We start from the raw sequence: 14426 nt of genomic DNA, 5'->3' as shown, positions 1-14426 counted from the left end.
TTCTTCTCTGTTATAAGAAAGATAAAATAAATATTGGTTATGCTAAAGAAATCTGAAGAATTTCCCTAAAAGTGTGAGTATAAAAAGTGTCTGTGTAATGTTATTTAACCTCAATTGTGATGTCTGTATGTTACTTAAGCCAGGATCTTTATCATGCCCAATTTTAATCTCACGAAGTCTTCAGGAACATCTTAGTACTGAGTTAGTTATTCGTTGCAACAATAACTATTATTATCATGATTGGAATAACTTTTAAATTTCCTATGATTGTTGATCTGTGTTAATAGTAACTACTGCTACCCACTACTCAGTTCGTCCGGTAGGTGTGTGTATTCATTGCACTTTTTAAAAGGAGTATTAAGAAAGTCAATTTAGTAAGTCATATTCATGTTTCTCGAAACATAATGTTTCTAATTATTATGCCTAATTAGGCTGGCGATCGTTTATAGTTTCATTTGTATGAACCTTTCGACTTTCGTTACTCCCAGAGCAAAGCCTGTTCAGTTTTCTATTAATAACCATTAATACGAAATTACTTGTCGATACCCTCTGCCCATTAGGTAAGCACACGGTCAAAACATTTCTTAAATTCCTCTCTGAGGGTAACGCTAGTCTGCAAGAGCGTTGTGTTTGGCGCGATCTTCCAGCTTTCGTGTTATAAGCGGGAGTCGAACCTTCGCCTCATGCACGTTCGTCTTACGAAGCTCGAAAGGTAATCAATTAACCTTCATGAACTCTTAATGCATGGAGCCTTCGCACAGATACATGAGCCACATAATGAACACTTAGAACTTCTCTTGAGATTTTCTCGGAATTGTCAAAATATTGCACCTTCCTACTTGCATATTATGTTGCTTTAGTGGCCTACTAAATGTGCACAAAGTTTGAAGTAAATCTGTGAGCCCAACGTCTTGGCCTCCCTTTGCCAGTGCTGGCGGTGGCTGACGTGGATGGCAGGTCGGCAGTGCTGTGGTACCAACTCCCACAAGGGACTCAGTACTGGCGGCGACTGACCCAACCCGGACTCGGATGCATAGGTGCTACTGGTGAGGCCCAATCGCATCATGTCCGGGGTGGCGCTGGCGTCGTGGTGCTGCTGCTGGGCTTGAAATAAGAAGTATCTCTGCCTCAAAATTAGACCTATTTATACCACAAACCATAAGTTCCGGAAGGAACATTGCATTGTACTTCCTCACAACTAAGGCACTGTAATATCGTATTTACCGGTCGATGTCGGGCCTGGGAATTACAAGTAAATTAAATCTGTCTTGTAGGTACTCAGAGAGCGCACAGGATAAGGTTACGATTGTGGATGGGGCCGTAAACAGTTACTGTGAGTTGCACAATCAAACACACAACTTTATTTTTCTAAGAACCACTTATTTACACATTGCCTTAAAAGATCACAATTAGACAATACGGCTGAAATCCTAGTTAAAAAAATTTTGAGATGCTTTCTGGGCTGAAGGCGCAAACCCACACCAAAAACAAGAACGGCTGAAGGCCTGGCTTAGAAATCAAAAGCAATTAAAAATGAAAGGTAAAATTAAAATAATCATGAAGTTGAAAACAATTAGCGGTTGAAGGCCTACACTACACGTCTGAAGGACAACTATAATTAAAACGCATTAATAAACAGTATTTCTAAGCAAGAAATTTCTTTTTAAACTTACAACAGAATGGCCGAAGGCCTAATTAAGAAAACATGAACATATTGCATGGCTGAAAGCCACGAACAAATTTGAAACAATTGCTGGGGGCCTGAACAACAAGTCAGACATACAATTTATAACAAACCCCTTCCTTCTTACAAAAATTATCCTTTAAAAAATACACACGGCTGAAGGCCTTATTAAAAGGGGTTCACGTAAATCCTCGGATGAAGTCCACACATAACACGTCGAACAACTAACGGCTTAGGGCCTCGATTACAAACAGTTTCGGATAGAACCAATTGTAAGGAAAATTTTTTTATGAAATTAAATCAGTTTCCAAATTTTAATTGAACACGGCTGAAGGCCTTTATGTAAAATTTAAGGAACTGAATTAATAGATGGCTGAAGGTCTCGCACAATACTTCAAACTAACATGAAAATCACAATCTGAAACAAACAGAAGAAATGCTGCTCAGAAGTGTTCCAAGGGTCGGACTGAGAAAGTAGCCCTCACGTAAGGTGAGGTGAGACAGGCAGCCAAAAATTAAAGGTAAATAATCGGATGGCAACCCACACTAGGGAACCGACCAACAATTTAACCAATTCCCTTCCGTACGACCAACGGCACAACGATGGAAAATATCAGATAAGGACGTGGATATGAACAGCACTAAATCTTAAGAAATTAGCGTCTAAAACAGCCAAAGTAATAATAACCACTCTAAACAAAACATGAACCAAAGAACTTAAAAGTCTGTCGAACTACACATTGTGCCGGACAGCATCAACACGACGAGAAGAGGCACACTGCGGGAAAAGTACGCTAACGACCAGGGCAAGTAATTGGGGCATTACTGGCCACAGGGCAGAAAATACTGCTGACGCATTTCACTTTAAAGTAACAGTCAATTCAGTAATTAATCACAATATAGGAAATCAGCTGCAAGATTTTACCGACTCCAACACATCATACGTTGCTGCTAGCCTGAATTGCACAGTGAGCAACAACCCACTAATGAACGAAGAGATGTCACAATAGTCGAGGTTACATAACAGTTTAACTGATCACTCAGCTTCAGCGTCCAGGTTTGATGGGCAACGAGCTTTGTCGCTCTCGCGATCCAACAGCATGTGCACGCCGCCGGCGATCCCGGTCTGGCCTGGCGCCGTGGAGACTTCGTCGCTGCTCTGTGCCAAAGGACTGACTACATGCAGCACGCAGACAGCGTTAAAATAGCTGCTAAGTCAAAACCACACAAGCTACACACGGTTCCACGAAAACACTTCCACCAACAACTCGAACAATTTTAAAACCAGTGACTGTGAAACAACAAGGACGAATCACAAGTTCACACACACGGAGAACCCAGAAGCGGTCGGCGACCAAATACACGACGTCCGAAGGACGATCGACCGAGCGACCAACCGAGGTCGTCCCCAATCAAGTTATGTGTGTCGGCAAAAGTCGGGCGAGTCATGGCTTTCCGGACCTTACTGCTGCGCCGTGCCGACTGGACCGCCCGAAACACGGCGACCCGGAAATGCTGGCAGTCGCTCCAAAGATAGTACGACAGTGCTCATATCAGTAAGCGCTGCTGCTGCCACTCACGGGCAGGCAAACCAGAAACTTAATGACGCCAGTACACCAAACAGGAAAGGAAATGACAGTAACACAAAGACAAGATATCAAGCAATAAAAGGCATGAACACGAGCTGCGCACTGATCAGTAAAATCTCTATCCTGTATGACAGTAGTTGTATAGGTATGACACACGGACGACTACAGATGGGAGTTTTTTGTCTGAGTATGTGTCACACTCGGACAACGGAGGCAATCACAGTCCAGCAGAAGTTTTCATTGTAGTCATTCCATTGCACAGCTGGGTATAACTCATATGTGCCACTGTGAATAGATTTCATGTCCGCTATTAATCGGTCGATTACCCCACACCAGTCCTTCCAAAAAGGAAAAATCCTTGGCAGAACCCATGTTCCTTGCATGGCATCCAACAGCGCCGATTACTCAACTATGGAGTAAAGGGAAGCAGTTCTGAGGGAAGAGAAAGTTATTTACTTCCAGTGTACGGTTTAGAAACTCTTTTTTTGAATTGATGCGAAGTGCAGCCTTTCCTGCAGTTTGCACAAGAAGAAATGTGTCGCTTTTTAGATGGGTGATGGAATAAATTGTTTAGCGTAACAATTATACAGGGATGCCAGGCTTGAATACAGTCGGGGGTTCAAACTGATCTAAACTGCAGTAGCTACTCGAAGAGTAAGAGGTTACTCAGGAAAGACGAGAATGGAGAGTTGCACCAAACCAACTTTCGGAGTGACGATCGCTATTACAACGAGAAAAATGTAGCTAGATATTGCTGGGTGTTGGAAATATCGTCTCAAGGGCAAGCTCCGACTGGACAAGTACGGGGATGTAAATGCTAAGCGGCTTCATGTTGCGTTAAGAACTGCACCAGCATTTGATTCAAGTACCCTGGGTGCTCAGTAAAAAATGTTCAGGGACAGGCTTGCATTTCAGTAAGTAACCTCATTATGACAGGTGCACTATGTTACCTTGCTCAAACTTTAAATTAAGAAAAAGGGCCTCACCGCATTTGTATTGTTTTGTCATCGAGTGTGTGTGTGACCCGATGCCAACAGTTAAAAGATAATAATCTTGAACAATGCCCACATATCGGCCTAAAATAAGGCGTGTTTCCGTCTTTCCCTCAATATTGATATACAAAGCAGCAAGGAAAAAAAAATTGTACACCCTTTTAGGGGTTTCCAACTCACTCCAAATTAATGTTGCAAATGTTTATACACATTACATGAAATATCACAGCTACAAGTCCGTAGCACAAGTGGTTCTGAGGGACCAGGTATCGACCCATGCTGAAACATCCGTATTTGTACGTGCTGTAGTTCCACGAGTGACAATGCAGGCACTGATTCTGGCATCCAATCGATCATACAGAGGGTGAATACCGTCCTGGGATACGTTATACCACGCCTGCACAACCTGTTCATGTAGCTCTGTAACACTCTTGACGAGCCGCACAAGTCACTTCTCGTCCCGTCATATCCCACACGTTCTCCATTGGAGACAAGTCCAGAGAGTGTAATGGTCATGGAAACGGTTGCACGTCATGCAAGCACGTTGAGTTTCACAGGCAGTGTGTTGGCGAGCATTATCCTGTTGGAACAATACATCACCTACCTGTTTCAAGAACGGCACAAGAAATGGCCTAACGAGTTCTGAACCTGCCGAATAGTGGTTAGCAGCCCCTTCAGGAGCACTGAAGGTGAACGAGAGTTGCACATTCTCGCACGCCAGAGCATAAGGCTTGGGATGGAACCAGGTGTCTTGGACGAATGCACTGTATGAGACAGCACCCACGAAGTCTACGTCGTACTCTAAAATGGCTATCACTTGCGCGCACGTGGAATTTGCTTTCATCGCTCAATGCCAGGCGCGCCATTCCACCAAGTGAACCTTTTTCGGCACTAGTCGAGCAGTATACGTCGATGGCCGGCCCTGTGGCCGAGCGGTTCTAGGCGCTTCAGTCCGGAACCGCGCTGCTACTACGGTAGCAGGTTCGAACCCTGCCTCGGGCAGGATGTGTGTGATGTCCTTAGGTTAGTTAGGTTTAAGTAGTTCTAAGTCTAGGAGACTGATGACACAGCGGCCGGCACGGCACGGTTCAGTAGATACTAAAGGGAAACAGTTATTGTAAATCTTACATAAAGTTTACCTTGAATACATGAAAGAAATTTGTGACTGAACGCAAACATAGTGTAAGTTTGCTTACTTGGTAAACAGATTCACAATTAAATACCAAGCGTACTCGAAATACAGTGATCAACTGTTTACATCTGAATGTGGTAGCTCAAAAAAAAATTTGCAAGGATGTAGCGCTACGGTATTTATTGATTGTTAACGAAGTCATAGAAGTCATCATCTTGATTCATTAATAATTTGACTGTGAGTTCATCAGGAACTGCGTCTGTAAGTCTACAGTAATGAGTGAAAGTAAAAATAGAGAATGATGTCGAGATTTTAAAATTGGCCGTACAAATGCGCATATTGCAGTAACAATCTCAGCATACAGGTCGATGAAATTGTGCAAATGGATCAAATACGCGGTGTGATCGACAATTGACGATGGTTGCTCTTCCTGATGAATTTCCCAATGTTGGATGCGTCACAGTTTACAAAATTACCGTAGAAAAAGTTCGTGTATCACAAATTATGTGCAAAGTAGGTACCTAAATTGCTTTCTTACACTCATAAAGAGCGAAGAAGGTCAAACGAGCCCACGTTTTATGCTTTGCTGTTGACAAAAGGGATTTATTCTTCCACATTGTGATGTAAGAAGAGACGTACATATGCTACATCAACACTGGATCGAAACAGCAGTCAATGCAGAAGCGCAATTCAGCTTCACCAAAATCAAAAGAATTCAAGTCTCTTACCCGAGATGATAAGAAACGGCTACCATTTACAAAGACGAAAAGAGCATTCTGTAGGTGTTTCTGTGGATGCAAAATCGACAGCACGCAAATAGCCATCCTCCAAAATAACGAGTGTACGTGCATGCACTTTTTCCCGAACCAGGGATGACATTGGGCACCTGTGTGCCATGTGTGCCACCCACCCACTCTACCTTCCTGACCGTGCACTCAAGCATTATTAACTTATTACTTGAGCACTGTCATGGTACACAACTGTTTGAAATGACGATTAACTTAAGACGGTCATTCTCAAGGGTCTATTTCCCAAGAACGAAAAATTAATGCAGAGGTGCTGCAGAAGCTGATTCAACGTTACGAAATAAGTTTAGCAAGAAGGGCTGTTACGTATGAATGAAAAGTAGATCCTTGGGAAACTACAGGGACGAATAAAAGCTTTTTAAATCGAAACGTAGGTTTTTTTTATTGCAGAAAGATTCTTACTTTCGGAGAAGAATAGCAGAAATGTATATTTTGCTCTCCCAGCATTTGAAACGCTTCCACTTTCCACAGAAAATTACTACGTGAAGATGAGTTAATCGTAAACCTTACCTATGATTTTATAGTTTCTTATTTGACAAGTGAGTAGAAAAGAGTTTGCTCTACGAGAAGTCCCGATGAATCATTCTTGCTTTAGTTAGTCGTCTGTAATTCAAAAGCTGATGGTAAACTTTACAAACAAAAGTAAAAAATGTTAAATATATGCCTCCTTGAGTCCACAACATTTCTTCTAACAATATCAAAGGCGATCAGAAGAAGAACTTAATTTCCAAGTAACATGTGTTCGTCAGTCATTTATTGTCTGACTCTATTTATTTTTACCGCAGAATGTTTTGCCTGATACGATTTATTTGTAATCAATGCACAGTTCAAACCAACAACTATTTATCGTCATTCATTTCAGATTACATCTACATATGTAGCCAGTACAAATACTTAGAAAGGAAATAATCGCTATCAAGTGCTGACACGTTGTAGCTTATTCCGCATAATGTGGAATTGCATGACAAGTATTCATGGCATTTCGACATTTCAAACGTCAATAAAACGTTCTTTGCCCCACTGCTTGTGTAACATTATAATCGTTTCGAGCTGTCTTGCGGAATTCATTCGAAATAGTGTGTGGACCTCAGAAAGTCATGTGTTTATGTCACGATCTACTTATAAATTGTGTGAAAACTTTAGCAGCCAGCACAAAAGTTATTTGAAGCGTCGTGAAATTCTTTGAATCGTTGTTAAGAGTAATGTCGTTATTTTTCCAGACCGTTGATTTTTTAATGTCAGATTGAACTGATATACCCTTAGAAAAAAAGCTAAAGAGTCTTGAAAATAAAGAATTTTCAACAAAACAGTAAGTTTCTCAAAGCGAAGAGTCGACCACTTACATCGTTTCGCCTACTGTGAATTTTTGGATTCGCGCCAAAGGCACACAGAGCTTGAAGCAGTTAAAAGCACTGTTTAAGTGCGATGCACCTTTTCGCGAGCTGAAACCCGAGACGTCAGGCAGAAAGTCATAAAGGAGCCAAGAATTAACTAGTGCAATGAAACTGCAAAATAATGCGACCCTCGCGTATAATTCTCTGTCTCACTTGGGACAAAACGAGGTCTTGGAGACTCATAAATTCCAATGGGTAAATTAAAGAATCATAAATGTCGATGGATACACCGGCAGAGGAAACATTTTTCCATTTGGTAAAGGGAACAAATCTGAATGGCCATCCATAGTGATTCTGATTTTTCCTGTCTTTTTACGTCTATACAGAGACACTGAAATAGAGGTCCTAGACCACTAGAGGCCGGGATACCAAGGTTTCAACTTAGTGACAAAACCGTGTACTGTTGCGCCCTCCATCCAGTTATAGAAAAATCGCATATACAGAGTGTCCCTCCCTGGCCAGATATGTGCAATTTGGTTCCTGCAGTGTGTAGCTTGAGTCGGAGAAAACGAATACTGTTCATCGTGTGTTTCATGAGACTCCAAGTGTTAACGAATAGCGTCGGTTTGTTTCGTAGTATAATCTATTTTTAAAGTTAATCCTACGGGACGGTTCGATAGAGCGGTCTTAGATTAGTCACGTGCGATATTCAGCTTAGCAGTATGTGTAAACAGGGGCAGTAAAACACGAAGAATAACCGTTACTCCAATTGTACAGCCTCTCTAGCAACAAGGTTCCTAAACTTTTAGACAACATAGTTGTGTGGAGCTAACAGCGATTAATTTAGTTATAATAATAATAATCATCATCATCATCATCATTTAAGACTGATTATGCCTTTCAGCGTTCAGTCTGGAGCATAGCCCCCCTTATAAAATTCCTCCATGATCCCCTATTCACTGCTAACATTGGTGCCTCTTCTGATGTTAAGCCTATTACTTCAAAATCATTCTTAACCGAATCCAGGTACCTTCTCCTTGGTCTGCCCCGACTCCTCCTACCCTCTACTGCTGAAACCATGAGTCTCTTGGGTAACCTTGCTTCTCCCATGCGTGTAACATGACCCCACCATCTAAGCCTGTTCGCCCTGACTGCTACATCTATAGAGTTCATTCGCAGTTTTTCTTAGATTTCGTCATTGTGGACACCCTCCTGCCATTGTTCCCATCTACTAGTACCTGCAATCAACCTAGCTACTTTCGTATCCGTAACCTCAACCTTGTCGATAAGGTAACCTGAATCCACCCAGCTTTCGCTCCCATACAACAAAGTTCGTCGAAACATTGAAGGGTTCACAGATAACTTAGTCTTGGTACTGACTTCCTTCTTGCAGAAGCGAGTAGATCGTAGCTGAGCGCTCACTGCATTAGCTTTGCTACACCTCGCTTCCAGTTCTTTCACTGTGTTGCCATCCTGTGAGAATATGCATCCTAAGTACTTGAAACCGTCCATCTGTTCTTTGTTCCTCCCATTTGACACTCAACTGGTTTATATTTCTTTCCCACAGACATTACTTTCGTTTTGGAGATGCTAATCTTCATGCCATAGTCCTTACATTTCTGATCTAGCTCTGAAATATTACTTTGCAAACTTTAAATCGAATCTGCCATCACAACTAAGTCATCCGCATATGCAAGGCTGCTTATTTTGTGTTCACATATCTTAATCTCACCCAGCCAGTCTATTGTTTTCAACTTATGGTCCATAAATAATATGAACAACAATGGAGACAGGTTGCAGCCTTGTCTTACCTCTGAAACTACTCTGAACCATGAACTCAATTTACCGTCAACTTTAACTGCTGCCTGACTATCCATGTAAAGACCATTAATTGCTTGCAAAAGTTGGCCTCCTATTCCATAATCTCGTAGAACAGACAATAACTTCCTCCAAGGAACCCGGTCATATGCATTTTCTAGATCTATAAAGCATAGATACAATTCCCTGTTCCACTGAAAACACCTCTCCATTATTTGCCGTAAGCTAAAGATCTGGTCCTGACAACCTCTAAGAGGCCTAAACCCACACTGATTTTCGTCCAATTGGTCCTCAACTAATACTCGCACTTTCCTTTCAACAATACCTGAGAAGATTTTACCCACCACGCTGATTAAAGAGATACCTCTGTAGTTGTTACAATATTTTCTGTTTCCATGTTTAAAGACTGGTGTGATTACTGCTTTTGTCTAGTCTGATGGAACCTGTCCCGACTCCCAGGCCATTTCAATTATCCTGTGTAGCCATTTAAGACCTGACATTTCACTGTATTTGATGAGTTCCGACTTAATTTCATCCACCCCAGCTGCTTTATTGCACTGCAATCTATTGACCATTTTCTCCACTTCTTCAAATATGATCCTATTTCCATCATCATTCCTATCCCATTGTACCTCGAAATCTGAATCATTACTGATCGTATTTTGACCTACATTGAGCAACTCTTCAAAATATTCCCTCCAGCTGCCCAAGGCATCCACAGGGTTCACCAGCAGTTTTCCTGACCTGTCCAAAATACTTGTCATTTCCTTCTTGCCTCCCTTTCGAAGACTGCTAATTACACTCCAGAGTGGTTTTCCAGCAGCTTGACCCATAGTCTCCAACCTGTTTCCAAAGCCTTCCCAAGATTTCTTCTTGGATGCTGCAATTATCTGTCTGGCTTTGTTTCTTTCTTCAACATAACTTTCTTTAACATAACTTTCTTTAACATAACTTTCTTCAACATAACTTTCTTCAACATAACTTTCTTCAACATAACTTTCTTCAACATAACTTTCTTCAACATAACTTTCTTCAACATAACTTTCTTCAACATAACTTTCTTCAACATAACTTTCTTCAACATAACTTTCTTCAACATAACTTTCTTCAACATAACTTTCTCTGTCTACATGAGTTCTAGTATGTAGCCATTTTTGATACGCCTTCTTTTTCCTTTTACAGGCTGCCTTCACTGTGTCATTCCACCAAGCTGTTGGCTTCGTCCTACTTTTACACATTACTGTTCAAAGACATTCTTTAGCCACTTCTAGTACTGTGTCCCTGTACCTTGTCCATTCCTTTTCCAGTCACTGTAATTGACTACATTCAACTAAATGGTACCTTTCTGAGATCGCTATTATGTACTTGTGCCTGATTTCCTTATCCTGAAGTTTCTCCACTCTTATCCTCCTACATATGGACCTGACCTCCTGCACTTTCGGCCCAATTTCACTGCAGATTAAATAATGATCAGTGTCATCAAAGAATCCCCTGAATTCACGTGTGTCCCTCACAGCCTTCCTGATTTTCTGATCTGTTATTATATAGTCAGTGACAGATCTGGTTCCCCTGCCTTCCCAAGTATACCGGTGAATGTTCTTATGTTTAAGAAAGGAGTTTGTGATTACTAAGCCCATACTGGCACAGAAATCCAAGAGTTGTTTCCCGTTCCTGTTGGCCTCCATATCCTCTCCAAATTTACCCATAACCTTTTCATACCCTTCTGTTCGATTTCCAATCCTGGCGTTAAATTCACCCATGAGCAGAACACTGTCCTTGTCCTTTACTCTAACAACTACATCACTGAGTGCCTCATAAAAACTATCCATCTTATCTTGATCTGTCCCTTCACAATGCGAATATATTGACACAATCCAAATTTTCTTGCTAGACACTTATAATCAATTATTCAAAATGACAGTCACAATCGCATTAATTATTTTGCCGCCAACCGGTTTCAATCAGCGATGGTGTCATCTTCAGGGCAATTTACACCATTTGGTCGCTCTCTGGAGTTGACACCCTTCCTGTGCACGGTTGGTAACTATCAATCTCGTTACCCCATCGCCGGTTGAAACCGGTTGGCTCGTTCAAATGGCTCTGAGCACTATGGGACTCAACTGCTGAGGTTATTAGTCCCCTAGAACTTAGAACTAGTTAAACCTAACTAACCTAAGGACATCACAAACATCCATGCCCGAGGCAGGATTCGAACCTGCGACCGTAGCGGTCTTGTGGTTCCAGACTGCAGCGCCTTTAACCGCACGGCCACTTCGGCCGGCAACACTTCTCATTCGCTACTGGAGTACTGGTCATTCTTCCTGTTTTAATGTCCCTATTTATATTTATCGCTAACCCAAATACCGTGCTAGACTAATTTTGGATTGCTATATCGAAGGTGCACATTAAATACCGCTTATAAAGTACAGTTTTGTTCGTAAAGGGAAACGGATAGACGCTTGTTGCTGACCCTGGGCAACGCATGAAATATTTCATGAGCAGCATTTGTTTGGGCGAACTCCATCTATACTTTACAATACCGAAATTTCGAAATTCTGGTGAAACAGCAGAGCAAAGGTGCATGACGACTCATGGGTTAGACAGTGTAAAACTGGAAAGACTAGAGACAGGAGCTGAATCCCACTACTGGAGTTCATTTGTCTCTCGAAAGACGACAAGGGAACCATTTGGATTTACGTCGAGGTACTTAAAATCGTAAGAAGTTCGTGATACTGTGTTTTAATTGAGGACATCAGTCTGGACTACTCAACTACGATATCATCGCACTTGCAGTTTTTTGACGCTACAATAGATGAGTGGTGACTAAGGAAAACACATTGTAGTGTCAGTCCCTTCAGGTCATTTTTTTATAAGCTGTCAACCACAATTACTCGCTGACTTAACGATATTCCCTCCGAAGCGTCCACACTCCAACATGCAGTAATATTGTGATCGACTATTAACAACTGTACTTATATTTTTTCCCATAACAACTGTCAAGGTATGAAGAGGAAAGGCTCTGCTAGAGTGTAAATACTCAGTGGCCTTATAGCGACGAGGTTGCTAAAGCACGTCTGTGCGGTGGCGCTGGTCCCTGAGGTAAACCGATTCGAATGCTGGTGGTGTATGAAAGTTTCACTGCCAGTACTTGGTCGACAAGGGGAGGAGAGGTGGCGGTGTAAGGTTTTTCATCGTCAGTGTTTGCGCCTATATCTTGGATTTAATGCAAAACCTTTTCACAGTGAGTCATGAAGTAAAAAATGGAAATGAGCGTTTGGCGTCATTGGCCGGGAGGCCCCGTACGGGGCAGGTTCGGCCGCCTTGGTGCAGGTCTTACTACATTCGTCGCCATAGTGGGCGACCTGCGCGCCGGATGGGGATGAAATGATGATTAAGACAACACAACACCCAGTCTCTAAGCGGAGAGAATCCCCGACCCAGCCGAGAATCGAACCCGGGCCCGCAGGACGGCAATCAGTTTCGCTGACTACTCTGCTATCGGGGAGGACTAGTGTGTCATGAAGTTAGAGCATGTGGCACTGTCGATGGTGATCGAGCCTTTGGATGGGACATTAAGCTCGGCTGCCCGCTTGGTGCTATTCACGAGGAGTAGGCCATTTGCTGGCACAGGGTTCCACCCCGTCCTTTCTCTCATCATCTCCTACAAGAACGTGACATTACACTACGCCCACTACAGTCGCCTACATTTTTACAGATGCGCTCCTGCAGGCAGTTCTCACTCTTTGGAAGAGAAAGTGCTTGCGAACGCGAAGGATAGAAGCAGTCTTTCCATTTAGGCAGCTGAATCTGACCTTCGGCTTTTCGCAGCCATTCAAACCATATGACTTTACTCTTATTATGACAATGATGATGCTGAAGAGAAGAAGAATAAAAAAATATGCTGTCAATATGGAAGGATAATATATCCTACGTGGAAGGATAGTCGATCTGCTATCTAGCTGCCTTTATTTACGTTCTCAGTGCCGTCCCTAAATCGATCAAGAGAAATGAGAGAATTGTTCATTTGGAAAAAGGCAAGACTGTGCTTCGACTTCCAAGTCCACATTTTGCTCTTCGTATAATGGTATCATCAGTGTCACGTTCAAACCCTAACCCCTAATCTCCTCCTCCCCCAATAATTTTATGTTCTCAGCCATATTCAGTCTCCAAATTTAGCAATAAATGGAAATGTATTTTGCAGCGACACAGATCTAGTATATTAGTCCTTTAAGTGACGATCGACAAACTTGTACAATGAAATGATTTCTATTAATGCTACATTTGGCTTCCCACGACCTATTTCTGATACGCTTTTCTAGCTCTTTTCGGATTTTATTCGTTCTAGCTAGTCTTGTACTTTCTACTTTTATTTGTTCCACAATATATTGCTGACTCTTCGTAATTGTACAATATTTTTTGTCTGTCGTTATGCAAGCTATACAGAAAAAGAAAGAGAAAGACAGCTGAGGTTCGAAAGGAGTAATGTTCTCGGTTCACCTTTATCCACTAACCAGGCAGTAATCACCCGTGTACTCCAGTGCTCAATACTTGTACTCATACGTCGTTAACGAGTTGTATTGAGACCGCTTCGTAAAATAATAATAGCGTAGTAGCCGTCCTCCTATCCATCGCTCCTCATTTGAAACCTCTTGTTTCATAAAATAAATAATTTACATAAAGAAACATAGCTAACCATAGTAGGCATAAGCAAGAAATACGCTACAATTGCCTCCGGATGTTGTACATGCCATCTTACATAGGAAGGGTGAAACGAATGTTTCCTGATATTTGTTGCTATGGTAACTGCAATGCAAGCAAGTAGGTACCCATCACATTGCTCGTTGTAAGACACTATGGATATGTATTTCCTTAACCCTTCCAGACCCTCTTGCTGCAAATTGTGTACATTAGCTTTTTCTGTATCTTAACTGTAACAGAAATAATTTTCCAAAATAGCAGCCTGAGGTACACATTTGTAATGCTTAACCTTTTTATTATGTATAAGTGATGTCCATTGTTGGGAATCACTATGAAAATTTCAGCAAGTCAGTGTAGCAACGCACAGCAGCTC

The sequence above is a fragment of the Schistocerca americana genome, chromosome 7, assembly GCF_021461395.2.
Source record: "Schistocerca americana isolate TAMUIC-IGC-003095 chromosome 7, iqSchAmer2.1, whole genome shotgun sequence".
Classification (NCBI taxonomy): domain Eukaryota; kingdom Metazoa; phylum Arthropoda; class Insecta; order Orthoptera; family Acrididae; genus Schistocerca; species Schistocerca americana.
This window is presented reverse-complemented; position numbering follows the sequence as displayed.